General features: G+C 46.8%; 1 long non-coding RNA gene across 1 annotated transcript in view; it reads left to right on the forward strand.

Moving 5' to 3' along the window:
• Nucleotides 1-13336, forward strand: part of LOC141092017 (uncharacterized) — a 1925499-nt gene that overhangs the window by 380328 nt on the left and 1531835 nt on the right. The window lies entirely within an intron of this gene.

Below are 13336 nucleotides of genomic sequence, written 5' to 3' on the forward strand. Positions count from 1 at the left end.
TATGACCATGCTAAAATCCTCCATTTGGCATTTTGGAAGAAAAATAAGTTTAATATCAGTGCACATAGTGCAATTTCTGTCTAATTCATGGAAAGTAGAAACTTAGATTGGAGAGTAATAATAATAATCTTTATTTTTATATGGCGCTAACATATTCCGCAGTGCTTTACAGTTTGCACACATTTTTTCATCACTGTCCCTGATGGGGCTCACAATCTAAATTCCCTATCAGTTTGGCTTTGGAGTGTGGGAGGAGACCCACGCAAACATGGGGAGAACATACAAACTCCTTGCAGATGTTGTCCTTGGTGGATTTGAATCCATGACCCCAGCACTGCAAGGCTGCAGCTCTAACCACTGAGCCACCATGCTGCCCTGAGCACTGTGCTGAGTGTTAAAATGTACTACATTTATCACAGTGGTTTATAGTTTATACTGTTTGAAAATTATGTCTAAATTTAAGAGAGTTTAGTCTAAGCTTATACCAACTATTATCTGATTTTGAGCATGTGCAGCAAGTGTGGAGAATTCAAAATGAATATGATGCAAATCACAAAATTTTTGCTGCACATTACATGTAAATTGAGTCATTATTCCCTGATAAATTTCTTCTACTGTGTTTTTATTACTTTGAGCATCATTAAAGACATGCAAAGTCACTTAGCTCATATCATGTGATATTCCACCAATTCCACCTTTATTGACATCTCATTTCACCTGGGCATTTCACAACAATTCTTGTGCGAATTATGTGGGATGGACGTAAGAACTCTGAGACTTAGCATGGGTCCTGCACTGCCCTTAGGTCAAATGTAGAATTTTCAGAAAGTTTCAATAAGATTGCTGTTAATAAGTGCTACATCACAATTAGAGATGAGTAGAGTTAAGCGAAACGGGTCGGTCAATTTCAAAAGTCGCCAACTTTCGCAAAAGTTGGGTTTCAGGAAACGAAACCCGACCATAGCGTGATGTCGGCCACGAGGTCGGCGACCATGGCACCAAAGTCGCATTTCAAATGATGCTTCAGCGCCCTTTTTCAGCCAATGATGGAGGACGCACACTGTGGGCAACACGATGACATAGGCAGCGGTCACCACCATCTTTGAGAAGGGCATGCAAGTGATTGGCTTGCTTTGTGTGGCGTCACAGGGGCTATAAAAGGGCGTGCACGCTGACCGCCATCTTACGTCTGCTGATCTCAGAATAGGGAGAGCTGCTGCTCCTGCTGATTCTGTAGGGAGAGCGTTAGGCAGAGAAGAAGATACAAAAAACTGTTTCTGCTGCTAGCAATTTTGCCTGTACTTAACACCAGTTAGTGTGCAGTGCAAGGGGAGGCTATATTTTGGTGCATCAGCTCTGTTGGTTATTAGGCTGCCTTATAAGGCTCCCTGATAGCTGCATTGCTGTTTGCACACTGCTGTGAAAACTGCTTTTTTAAAAGCAAAAATACTTTTCATCCTCTTTTTTGCCCAGTTACCAAGCGTTCATTTTTTCCACACTTTTGTGTGCAGCAGTCCTGCTTATTAGGCTGCCTGCTGCCATACTTGGGACTGAGAGCATCATTGTCAGTTTGCTAAAATCTCTAGGGAGATTCAAATTCTCCTCAGTCCTATATAGACATTTTATACACCATCCAATTTCAGCCTGTTATATTGAGGTGTAATCTACACTGGGCCTGAGATAATAGTTCAGTGTCCTCAAGTCTGTAGGGAGATTCAAATTCTCCCCAGTCCTATATAGACTATTTATACACCATCCAATTTCAGCCTGTTATATTGAGGTGTAATCTACACTGGGCCTGAGATAATAGTTCAGTGTCCTCAAGTCTGTAGGAAGATTCAAATTCTCCCCAATCCTATATAGACATTTATACACCATCCAATTTCAGCCTGTTGTATTGAGGTGTATTCTACACTGGGCCTGAGATATTAGTTCAGTGTCCTCAAGTCTGTAGGGAGATTCAAATTCTCCCCAATACTATATACACCTTGTACCTTGTTTTACAGTACCATATTGCTGGTGGTATTTTGGGTACATTTTCCCAAAAATGAGGAAGCGTGTTGGAAGAGGCCGTGGAAGTGGGCGGGGGTTGCCAGCTGGTAATGATGGTGTTGGTGGTGGATCTGTTGGTAGTGGTAAAAGCACAATAGCACCTAATGCAGGAGGTGTTGAGCCTGCGTCATCGTCTGGCTCCACAAGGCCTCGAAGGCTCCCTTTTCTGGGAGTAAGTAAACCGCTTTTAAAGCCGGAGCTTCAGGAACAAGTTTTTGCTTACAATGCTGACACAGCCTCCAGCTCTATCGCCTCCTCTTCTGAACTTTCAAAAAATAAAAGCACTGAGCTGTCATTGGAGGCTTATGGTCAGGAACCACACCTTTCCTTGTGTCCTTCACCCCTACAAAAAGTAAAGGATGCAGCAGGCCACACTACAGATTACTCCATGGAGCTCTTTTCACATACCATGCCTGGGTTATCAAGTCAAATCGTGAATTACCCAGTCCAAGAAGAATCTGACATGGAGTGCACTGATGCACAGCCACGGCTAGATTTATCTGCTGGTACATTCACTCAGAGCACTACACTGTCCTCGCAGTGTACTGAGCCAGAATCTGACCCTGATGAAACTCAGATGCCCCTTCCCGCATACTATACCACCATACACGGTGACACAGAGGAAGGTGTACATGACATTGAAGAGGAGGTGATGGATGACCCAGTTGTTGATCCAGATTGGCATTCATTGGGGGAAGAGGGTGCCGCTGCCAATAGCTCAGAAGAGGAGGAGGAGCATCCGCAGCAGGCATCGACATCTCAACAGCTGTTATCTGGCAGGCCCAGAGCAGTCAAAAAACGGGTTATAAAAACCAAAAGATTTGCAGGACAGCTAGGCCAGATGGTCAAATTAGCACAGCATGCAAGGCCTCAAAATGTCTTCCATAGTAGGAAGAGTGTAGTGTGGCACTTTTTTGAACAAAATCCTAATTATCAGGCAAAGGTTAACTGTAAGAAGTGCGCAAAGACCTTTAGCCGAGGGAAAAATCTGAGAAATTTGAATGCCAGTTGCATGCTTAGACATTTAACCACCATGCACTTGCAAGCGTGGACGGACTACCAAACCTCACGTACTACATGTGCAACTGCTCCCAATGAAGGTAGTCAACAATGCTACATCGTTTCCTCCACTGTAAGCCCACCGGTTAGCACACCACTAGCAGCAAATGTTGAGGTGCCATTGCAAGGCCAAAGCAGTCATGGAATCACAATGCTATTGCTACGAAAGACTGAATCTAGGCCATCAGAAAGAACACCAACTCCATCACCATCATCAACCCTCTCTCAGTCCGCCATGTCCACCGCTAGTACCACCATATGCAGCTCTCAAGTCCAGCTCACCCTACCAGAGACTATGAGTGGGACAAGAAAGTAGTCATCCTCTCATCCGTGTACACTGGGTTTGAACGCCCACATTGCCAAACTAATGTCGTTAGAGATGATGCCCTACCGGTTGGTTGAAAGCGAAGCTTTCCGCGAACTTATCGCCTACGCAGTACCACGTTATGACCTACCCAGTCAGCACTTCTTTTCTCATAAAGCCATCCCAGCCCTCCACCTTCATGTGAAAGACCGCATTGACCATGCACTCAAGCAATCAGTGAGTGGAAAGGTGCACCTCACAACAGATGCATGGCCCCGTAGGCATGGTCAGGTGTTGTGACTTCATTCTCTGGTTCACCAGGTGTGAGTTCTCCTTCCAGACTCCCTCTGGTGGTAATAGGAGGTAGTGAGGCTGATTTGATCGGTGGAGATCTGCCACCTGAGAAAGAGGATGACGATTGGACCTCAGGAGTCTCAGATTGGATTTAAGACAGCCAGTTGCTGGTGATTCTTTCTTTCTTGTCAGCTCTTGGTTTTCAGCTCTGTTCCAGTCATCTAAAGCTAAGTTTTTCTGCTAATGTTCACACTTGATTTTGTTGGTCTATTCAGTTTTTTGTGTGGTCAGCCAGCCCCGGCTGGGGGCTGTGCTGAATTTCCACTCTTATTTATCAGTATTTTGCCAAATTGCTTTTTGCCCCTTACTAGTTTGGTCTCTTTTTGCTCTGTCTCAGAATATTTCAGAGTGATGATATAGTGGGAGAGTCTAGTGACTTCAGGGTTAATTTTGCTATCAGAAGTGTTGGACATTATTTTTGTAGGGTTTTTTGCAGGTTGCAGACAGTGTCTTTCCTTTCCTTTCTAATTAGTTTGGGCCCCATCATCTGCTCAGCTTATTTTCCTGCCTGAGTTTGTCCCTTCATCTTGTTTCACCGTCAATACATGTGTGGGGGCTATCTATTCCTTTGGGGTCTGCTCTGGGGAAGTTAGTTTTCCCCTTTTCATGCTTCAGGCTTATTTAGTCCTCCGGCTGTGACGAAGCATCTAGTAACATCGTTGGTACGCTCCACGGCTGCTGCTAATTGTGTGGTAGGAACAGGGATCTGCAATCTGCATAGTTACCCACCTCTCTGGTTTTCTGTGACTTAGCTTGTTTTGCTTTTTTCTTCTCGGTGACCCATTCACAACAGTCAGGGCCGTTACGTGTCCATCACTGCGCACTGGGTTAATGTGGTGGATGCAGGGTCCACAGGGGACAGCGGCGGTGGGACAGTGCTGCCTAGCCCACGGTATAGGAAACAGTTGGCTGTAGGCGTTCGACCCGCCTCCTCCTCCTCCTCCAGAAGTGAAAGCTCATCCACAGAGCACAGTCACACGAGCACTCCATCCACAGCTGCCAGTGTTGCACACGAGGTGTCCCACTATCGAACAGCTAGTAGTAAGCGTCAGCAGGCTGTGTTGAAGATGATGTGTTTGGGCGACAACAGACACACCGCGGAGGTACTAGCCGACTACTTGCAGCGACAAACTGAGTCATGGCTGGGCAGTCTACATCTTGAGTCAGGCAAGGTAGTTAGTGATAATGGCTGGAATTTTGAGGCAGCTATAGCCCTTTCAAAACTCCGACACATACCTTGCCTGGCTCACACCTTGAACCTTGTGGTGCAGTGCTTCCTCAATAATTATCTGGAGTTAACAGGCCTGCTCCAGAAGGTCCGAAGACTATGCTCGCATATTCGCCGGTCGCCCGTACACTCCAGTCGTATGCAGAAGCTGCAGCGATTGCTCCATCTTCCCAAGCACCGCCTAATTATCGATGTTGCAACAAAGTGGAACTCCACCCTGCACATGGTTGATAGGCTGTGCGAACAGAGGCAGGCTGTAATGCATGTGTGGGAGGATACACGGCCAGGCACTTTGAGGGCAGACATGGAGTTGTCGGGTGTGCAGTGGTCGAAGCTGAAAGATCTCTGTAAAGTCCTTCAGTGTTTTGAGGAATGCACATGACTGGTAAGCGCAGACGACGCCATCATAAGCATGAGCATTCCACTTATGCGTCTGCTCATGCAAACTTTGACGCACATTAAGGAGCAGGCGTCTGCAGCAGAGGAGGGTGAGGAAGAGGAGGAGGGAAGCCTTGATGACAGTCAGCCATTGTCTGCTCCGGGACCTCTCCTGGACGAGGTGGAGGAAGAAAAGGAAGAGGAGGAGGAGGATGATGATGGGGATGATTATTTAGGGGAGGAGGATGCTTCTCGTGGGGCAAGAGAAAATGTTGGCATGGCAAGGTCTGGTACAGGGTTTGTGCGTGACTGTAGGGATGTGGATTTGCCAGAAAGTACTCCTCTACCCAGCACTCACATTGGCCAACATGTCAGATTATGCCTTGCAGATCCTAAAAAGGGACTCCTGCATTGCCAAAATGATGATCGATGATGACTACTGGTTGGCCAGCATCCTGGATCCATGCTATAAAGGCAAATTCCAAAACATCATGCCACAGGAGAACCTTGACCTAATATTGGCTAACAAAAAAGCAACAGGTCATTCCCCTTTGACTATTGGGCAGCTAAACTGGATGCCTGACCTGAATTGGCACAATATGCCTTACAGGAGCTCGCTTGCCCTGCTGCTAGTGTGCTATCGGAAAGAGTCTTCAGTGCTGCTGGCTCAATCCTGACATAAAAAAGGACCCATCTGTCGACCCAAAATGTTGATGATCTAACCTTCATTAAAATGAACCATGCATGAGTTTCAAAGGATTTTGTCCCACCTTCCTCTGATGACACATATGTTGCAAGAAAAATGGCTTGCTTTTGTCCTCCTCTTCCTCTGACTTCTCCAATTCCTCCATTTGCAGCTGCTGAATGTCCAACATCAACATATGCCATTTTTTAAACCTCCCTAACTGGGCTGCCTCCCCCCATGGCAGGGGTCACCACCTAGCGCACGCAACCGTGCGAGTGCCATTGCTCTGGACAGGTGGATGGGCTGACTCTTGGGCGCTGGCACTGGCACAGGGTCCCTCATAGTGCAATCAAGTGTCTCTGATGGTGGGGGTGCACACCCACCATCAGACACACCGGCGTACTATGAGGGGCCCAGTGCCAGTACTAATGCCCACGAGTGGCCCCCCTTGCTTGGGCAGGGCCCCAGCATTTGCAATCTTTACCTCTCCCTGCTCCTCCGCTGTGTAGTCTGGGCTGTCAAATCCTTCCCTGGGACTACCACTACAAATTTGGTGAACTGATAGATGATGGTTAAGACGTAGCTATGCCCAGTCCTGCTGGCCGGGCTCTAGCATCAGATGATCAATGGCTTCCATTTCTTATGGACATCAACTCACAAAGAGATGCAGTGGTGGTTTTTCATCAGCTTTCACAATTTTCCTACTCACAAACGTGTGACATTCCAGCCCACATTTTTAAATGTGCCCTCTCATGCCACAATCCAGTAGAATCGCCTACAGCCTGTGACTTCAGTCTTTTACACTCCAAAGTTACTTGACAGATCATGATAGGCAGTGAAAACCATGTCTACATCTCTCCCTGTGATAAAAATTTGATGGAGATGAGTAACGGTGATGGGATCAACGGTACTGCGATACAGCAACCCTTTCTTCACAAAGAACTTTTTTCGCTGTCTCCACACACAAAGTAATTGAGGGTCAGCATCGCCTCTGAGAATTCTCCCAGGAGTTTTTCCCATGATTAGTAATTCCTAAATTTCTGCAATCACTCGACTTTATGTTTGTGCTTTTATCCATCTCGTTTCCTCTTGCGGAGAGTTTGGACTGTCTTACTGAGACAGAAATATATATGAAGATTTAAAAATACCCCAAAAGTGTATACTGGTGTACGCTTCAAAAACATTTCTTTTTTCTACTTTTTAGATTCTTGTCTAATCCAAACTGAGGCTGTGAGTGTCTTTGTCGGACTCGGGAAATAAACACGGAGATTTTAAATGTTTAAACTATGCTATATGTACCTGTTATCCGGTGATACCCTTTCTCAACTTTCTGCAATCTTGTCAAATTCATACTGTGGCTGAGACCGTCTGAGTCTGCCTCCTGATTACAGATGAGTGGTGTTTGAGTGGAACTGTTGGCCAAGTTCAAATTCTAGCTGATTTGGGCGGTGTTTTATCCGTTCGTCGAACTACAACACTTTGATTAAAATTCGGCTGTTCGAGTTTCCGTTCAAGAATGTTTCGTTAAACAAAAGCGTATTTTTTTTCACATTAATAATGGTTTTCAATGATAAAAGACAGTTTTAGGGCATAGTAGCGGTGTCTGGTAGCCAGCGGTGTAGTACACCTGTGAAGGAGCAACACCGTGTGTGTTTCTAATAATTTTTTACCTCATATTGTCCTGAAAATCCTTTTGGGCCTAGTAACTGTGTCTGCTACTCAGAAGAGGAGCCCAACCGTGAACCGAGCTATGCCGCCTGCTTATGAAAGAACCAGTTTTTGACTGCATTTACACCACTTCATACTTTGGGCCTAGTAACTGTGTATGCTACTCAGCAGAGTTAGCCACCCATGAACCAAGCTATGCCACCTGTTTATGTAAGAACTGTGTGCTACACAGCAGAGGAGCCCAGCTGTTAAGCAAGCTACAGCACCTGTGGTTTGGACACTTAATTTTTTCACATTCTTTCTGGAATGCCGTTTAGGCCTAATTCCGGAATTATGGTTGACCTGCACTTACTGGGAAATGCTTGTTCGCGGGGAAGAATTGTAATCCCAGATCCCCATCACTAACGGGGTTCAGCGTGTTATCCGCACCTGTAAGCGATACACGCTGGTCCTTTCATTGTAGCACGCGTGCAGCTCCGGACATGTAAGGGCATGACAGACCTGTTATTGGCCAATCTCGCGTGCCAGAGCATCACGTGTCCCTCTAGTAAGCTGGACGCGGACCGCGGGGGCATGCCTGAGTCTCGTTCGTTAATGGAATTAAGCTTGCAATCTGTGCAGATTTTTTGTGGATGGCATGGTTGAGGTTGCCCGTGTTGAGTCCAATTAAGCCACAGGCTCCACTCCTGCCCTTCTGGACATTCCTTTAAGGTTCAGATTTGCAACCATGCTGCCCCCGGAAACCAAACACTTTTCCTGACAGTGACATTCTGGTCAAAGAGCGCGATGACATCACGTCTGTACGCCCTCTGCCTAAACAGTCCAAGTGCAGAAAGATGGAAGATGGGGACGAGGAGGAGTCCAGAGTACAGGAATTCCCTAGCGAGGAGACTTATTTAATTGTTTTTAAGGTTGGAGCAATTATTGGGGAGCACGATACTCTGGAGAATGATATCTGTGTCCCACCATACACTGGAGCATTCCAAAGGTGGGCATAAGTCACTGGAGCAGCATTTACAGGGCCCATTATACACTGGAGCATTAGAAGTGGGGCCCATTATATATGGAGCATTATTTGGGCCCATAAGACAGTGGAGCTTCATCCATGGTGAACAACATATACTGTAGCATTATTTGGAGCTCATCATATACTGTATGGAACATTATATGTGACCAATGATTCTGTATGGAGAAATATAAGGGCCTCATTACTCTGTATGGCGCACTATGCGGTGGCCATAATACTGTATGGAGGAATATACTGTCTGTTTTTGGAGCTATTGGAGAATTTAAAATGGATATCAGTCATGTGATGTAAGAAGTGAAGTATTTTTCATTGTACTATACCGCTATTTCTCTGCCGTATAAGAGGATCATGAATTGTGGCATGTGTTAAAGGAGCCCAGTGACACTCTTTGGCCCTGGGCCCACGAAAATCTGGAGCCAGCACTACCCCCCAACTTTAGCCAAATAACCCCCAGTTTTCAATGCCTAACTATTATTATAAAGTAAATTAAGGTTGACAAGCTTAGCACTAGAACTACCGCATGTTTCATGATACCTATAACTACTAGAGTTGAGCGACTTTTGCTTTTTTAGGGTCGAGTTTTGTTTCATGAAACCCGACTTTTCCAAAAGTCGGGTCGAGCAAAATCGGCCGACTATAGGGAAAAGTCGGGGGTCCGACCGAAACACGAAACCCAATGTAAGTCAATGGGGAATTAAAGTCGGCAGTGATAGGAGGACAGGAAACACACCTACAGTGCCCATTTGAATGCCAAAAGCATCAATTCTTCTTACTTAAGCTTGTCAACCTTAATTAACTTCATAATACTAGTTACGCACTGAAAAATGGGGGTTATTTGGCTAAAGTTGTGGCGGGGTAGGGCTGGCTCCTGGTTTTCATGTGCCCTGGGCGAAAGAGCGCCCCTTTAACATATACCACAGCTCATGATGCTCCGATTCGGCAGAGAAATAGCGGTATAGTACAATGAAAAATACTTCACTTTTTACATCTCATGACGAGGCCAATCTATTTCTCCATACAGAATCATTGGTCCCATATAATGTTTGAAGCAGTATATGATGAGCTCCACATAATGCTACAGTATATGTTGGTCCCCATGGATGAAGCTCCACTGTCTTATGGGCCCAAATAATGCTCCAAACATAATGGGCCCCATTTCCAATGCTCTAGTGCATAATGAGCCCTGTAAATGCTGCTCCAGTGTCTGATGTCCACCTTTGGAATGTTCCAGTGTATGGTGGGCCCCATCTTTCATTCTCCAGAGTATAGTGCTCCCCAAAAATTGCTGTCCCAACATTGAAAACAATGAAATAAGTCTCCTCGCTAGGGAATCCCTGTACTAGTCTGGACTCCTCGTCGTCCCCATCTTCCATCTCACTGCACAGTATTTCAACCTTGCAAGTGCTGTGATCCTGAGCAAGCAGGGGGGCCCACTCGTTGGCGACGGCACTGGCACAGGGCCCCTGATAGTACGGTGGTGTGTCTGACGGCGGGTGGGCCGAACCTGCACTTTCATCTGCAGCTTCCTCTTTGTCACCGTGTAAGATGGAACTGTATATGGGAAGGGTAACCTGAGTTTCATCAGGGTCAGATTCAGGCCGTGTAGCGTGCGAGGGGAATGTAGTGGTCTGGGTCAATGTACCAGCAGATTCTGCTGGGCATCAGTACACTTGTGTTGCCCCCAGGAGTACGGTCGCCACAGTGGCATTACCTTCCTCCTAGGGAGTGTGATGTCATGCTTGGGAGCAACAAAGGATCTCTCTAGCAGGTTAACTGATTGGGCAGCGTAATTCCCACGAGTCACGACCCTCCAAACAGCGTTCATGAAGGCAAAGTGTTTGTTTTACGTGGGCAGTATGGTTGCAAAGCTGAACCTTAACGGAATGTCCAGAAGGGCACCACCAGGAGTGGAGCCTACGGCGTAATTTGACTCAACACGGGCAACCTCAACCATCCAGCAACAAAAAGATGCACACTTTGTAAGCTTAATTCCGTTAACGATCGAGACTCCGTCATGCCCCACGGTCTGAGTCCGGCTTACTAGAGGGACACGCGAGGCTCTGGCACGTGAGATTGGCCAATAACTGGTGTCTCATGCCCTTACATGTCCGTGGCTGCATGTGCGCTACACTGAAAAGGCCAGCGTTTATCGCTTACAGGTGCAGATAACCCGCTAAACAACGTTAGTGATGGGGATCTGGGATTACTATTATTACCCGCGAACGATGATTTCCCAGTAAGTGCAGGTCAACCGCAGTTCCGGAATTAGGCCTAACCGTCATTCCTGAAAAATGAAAAACTTACGTGTGCAAACCACAGGTGCTGTAGCTTACTTAACAGCTCGCCAGCCGTTCTCAGGCCCAGTATGGATTACACGTGATTGCACAAAGGTGAGAAAGGGTACCATATCCCCGGATAACATGTATGGATAGCATAGTGTACACATTCAAAATATATGTCTATAGATCAGGAGGCAGGCTCAGACGGTGTCAGGCCCAGTATGGATTACGTGTGATTGCACAAAGGTGAGAAAGGGTACCGTATCACCAGATAACATGTATGGATAGCATAGTGTACACATTCAAAATATATGTCTATAGATCAGGAGGCAGGCTCAAACGGTGTCAGGCCCAGTATGGATTACACGTGATTGCACAAAGGTGAGAAAGGGTACCGTGTCACCGGATAACATGTATGGATAGCATAGTGTACACATTCAAAATATATGTCTATAGATCAGGAGGCAGGCTCAGACGGTGTCAGGCCCAGTATGGATTACACGTGATTGCACAAAGGTGAGAAAGGGTACCGTATCCCCGGATAACATGTATGGATAGCATAGTGTACACATTGAAAATATATGTCTATAGATCAGGAGGCAGGCTCAGACGGTGTCAGGCCCAGTATGGATTACACGTGATTGCACAAAGGTGAGAAAGGGTACCGTGTCACCGGATAACATGTATGGATAGCATAGTGTACACATTGAAAATATATGTCTATAGATCAGGAGGCAGGCTCAGACGGTGTCAGGCCCAGTATGGATTACACGTGATTGCACAAAGGTGAGAAAGGGTACCGTATCACCGGATAACATGTATGGATAGCATAGTGTACACATTCAAAATATATGTCTATAGATCAGGAGGCAGGCTCAAACGGTGTCAGGCCCAGTATGGATTACACGTGATTGCACAAAGGTGAGAAAGGGTACCATATCACCGGATAACATGGATGGATAGCATAGTGTACACATTCAAAATATATGTCTATAGATCAGGAGGCAGGCTCAGACGGTATTAGGCCCAGTATGGATTGACGGCCCAGACTACACAGCGGAGGAGCAGGGAGAGGTAAAGATTGCAAATGCTGGGGCCCTGCCCAAGCAAGGGGGGCCCACTCGTGGGCGTCGGTACTGGCACTGGGCCCCTCATAGTACGGCGGTGTGTCTGACGGCGGTTGTGCACCCCCACCGTCAGAGACACTTGATTGCACTATGAGGGACCCTGTGCCAGTGCCCGCGCCCAAGAGTCGGCCTACCCACCTGTCCAGGGCAACGGCACTCGCATGGTTTCGTGCGCTAGGTGGTGACCCCAGCCATGGGGGGTGGCAGCACAGTTAGGGAGTTTTAGAAAGTGGCATATGTTGATGTTGGACATTCAGCTGATGCAAAAGGCGAAATTGTTCAAGTCCCAGGAAGAGGAGGACCAAAGCAAGCCATTTTTCTGTCACCCTATGTGTCATCAGGGGAAGGTGGGACAAAATCCTTGGAAACCCATGCATGGTTCATTTTAATGAATGTTAGATCATCCACATTTTGGGTTGACAGACGGGTCCATTTTTCTGTCAGGATTGATCCAGCTGCACTGAAGACTCTTTCCGATAGCACACTTGCAGCTGGGCAAGTGAGCTCCTGTAAGGCATATTGTGCCAATTCAGGCCAGGTGTCCAGTTTAGCGGCCCAATAGTCAAAGGGGAATGACCTGTGCGGGAGAACATCGATATGGGAGGAAAAGTAGTTTGCAACCATAGTTGACAACTGCTGTCTCCTGTCACTTTCCGTCGATGTAGTATTACCAGTTGTGTGAGCGGTACTTGAAAAATCAGTCCACAACATTGTCATGAAACCCCTGTCTCCAACGCCACTTCTGCTGTGTGCACCACGAACACCTCTGCCAAGCTGCCCCCGGCCCGTACGGCTCGTGTGAGAACCATCACCGCTGCTGTGTACTGGGAATGCCTCAACCAACTGGTTTACCAGAGTTGCTTGTTTATTAGCCAATATTAGGTCAAGGTTCTCCTGTGGCATGATGTTTTGTAATTTGCCTTTATAGCGTGGATCCAGGATGCTGGCCAACCAGTAGTCGTCATCGTTCATCATTTTGGCAATGCGGGGGTCCCTTTTTAGGATCTGCAAGGCATAATCTGACATGTGGGCCAATGTTCCCGGTGTCAATGATGCACTGCGAGTGCTGGGTGGAGGAGCACTTTCTGGCAAATCCACATCCCTCCAGTCACGCACAAACCCTGTACCAGACCTTGTCACGCCAACATTTTCACTTGCCCCACGAGATGCATCCT

Source organism: Dendrobates tinctorius, unplaced genomic scaffold (genome assembly GCF_039654945.1).
Source record: "Dendrobates tinctorius isolate UK_male_01 unplaced genomic scaffold, ASM3965494v1 ptg000008l, whole genome shotgun sequence".
In the NCBI taxonomy this organism is placed as follows: domain Eukaryota; kingdom Metazoa; phylum Chordata; class Amphibia; order Anura; family Dendrobatidae; genus Dendrobates; species Dendrobates tinctorius.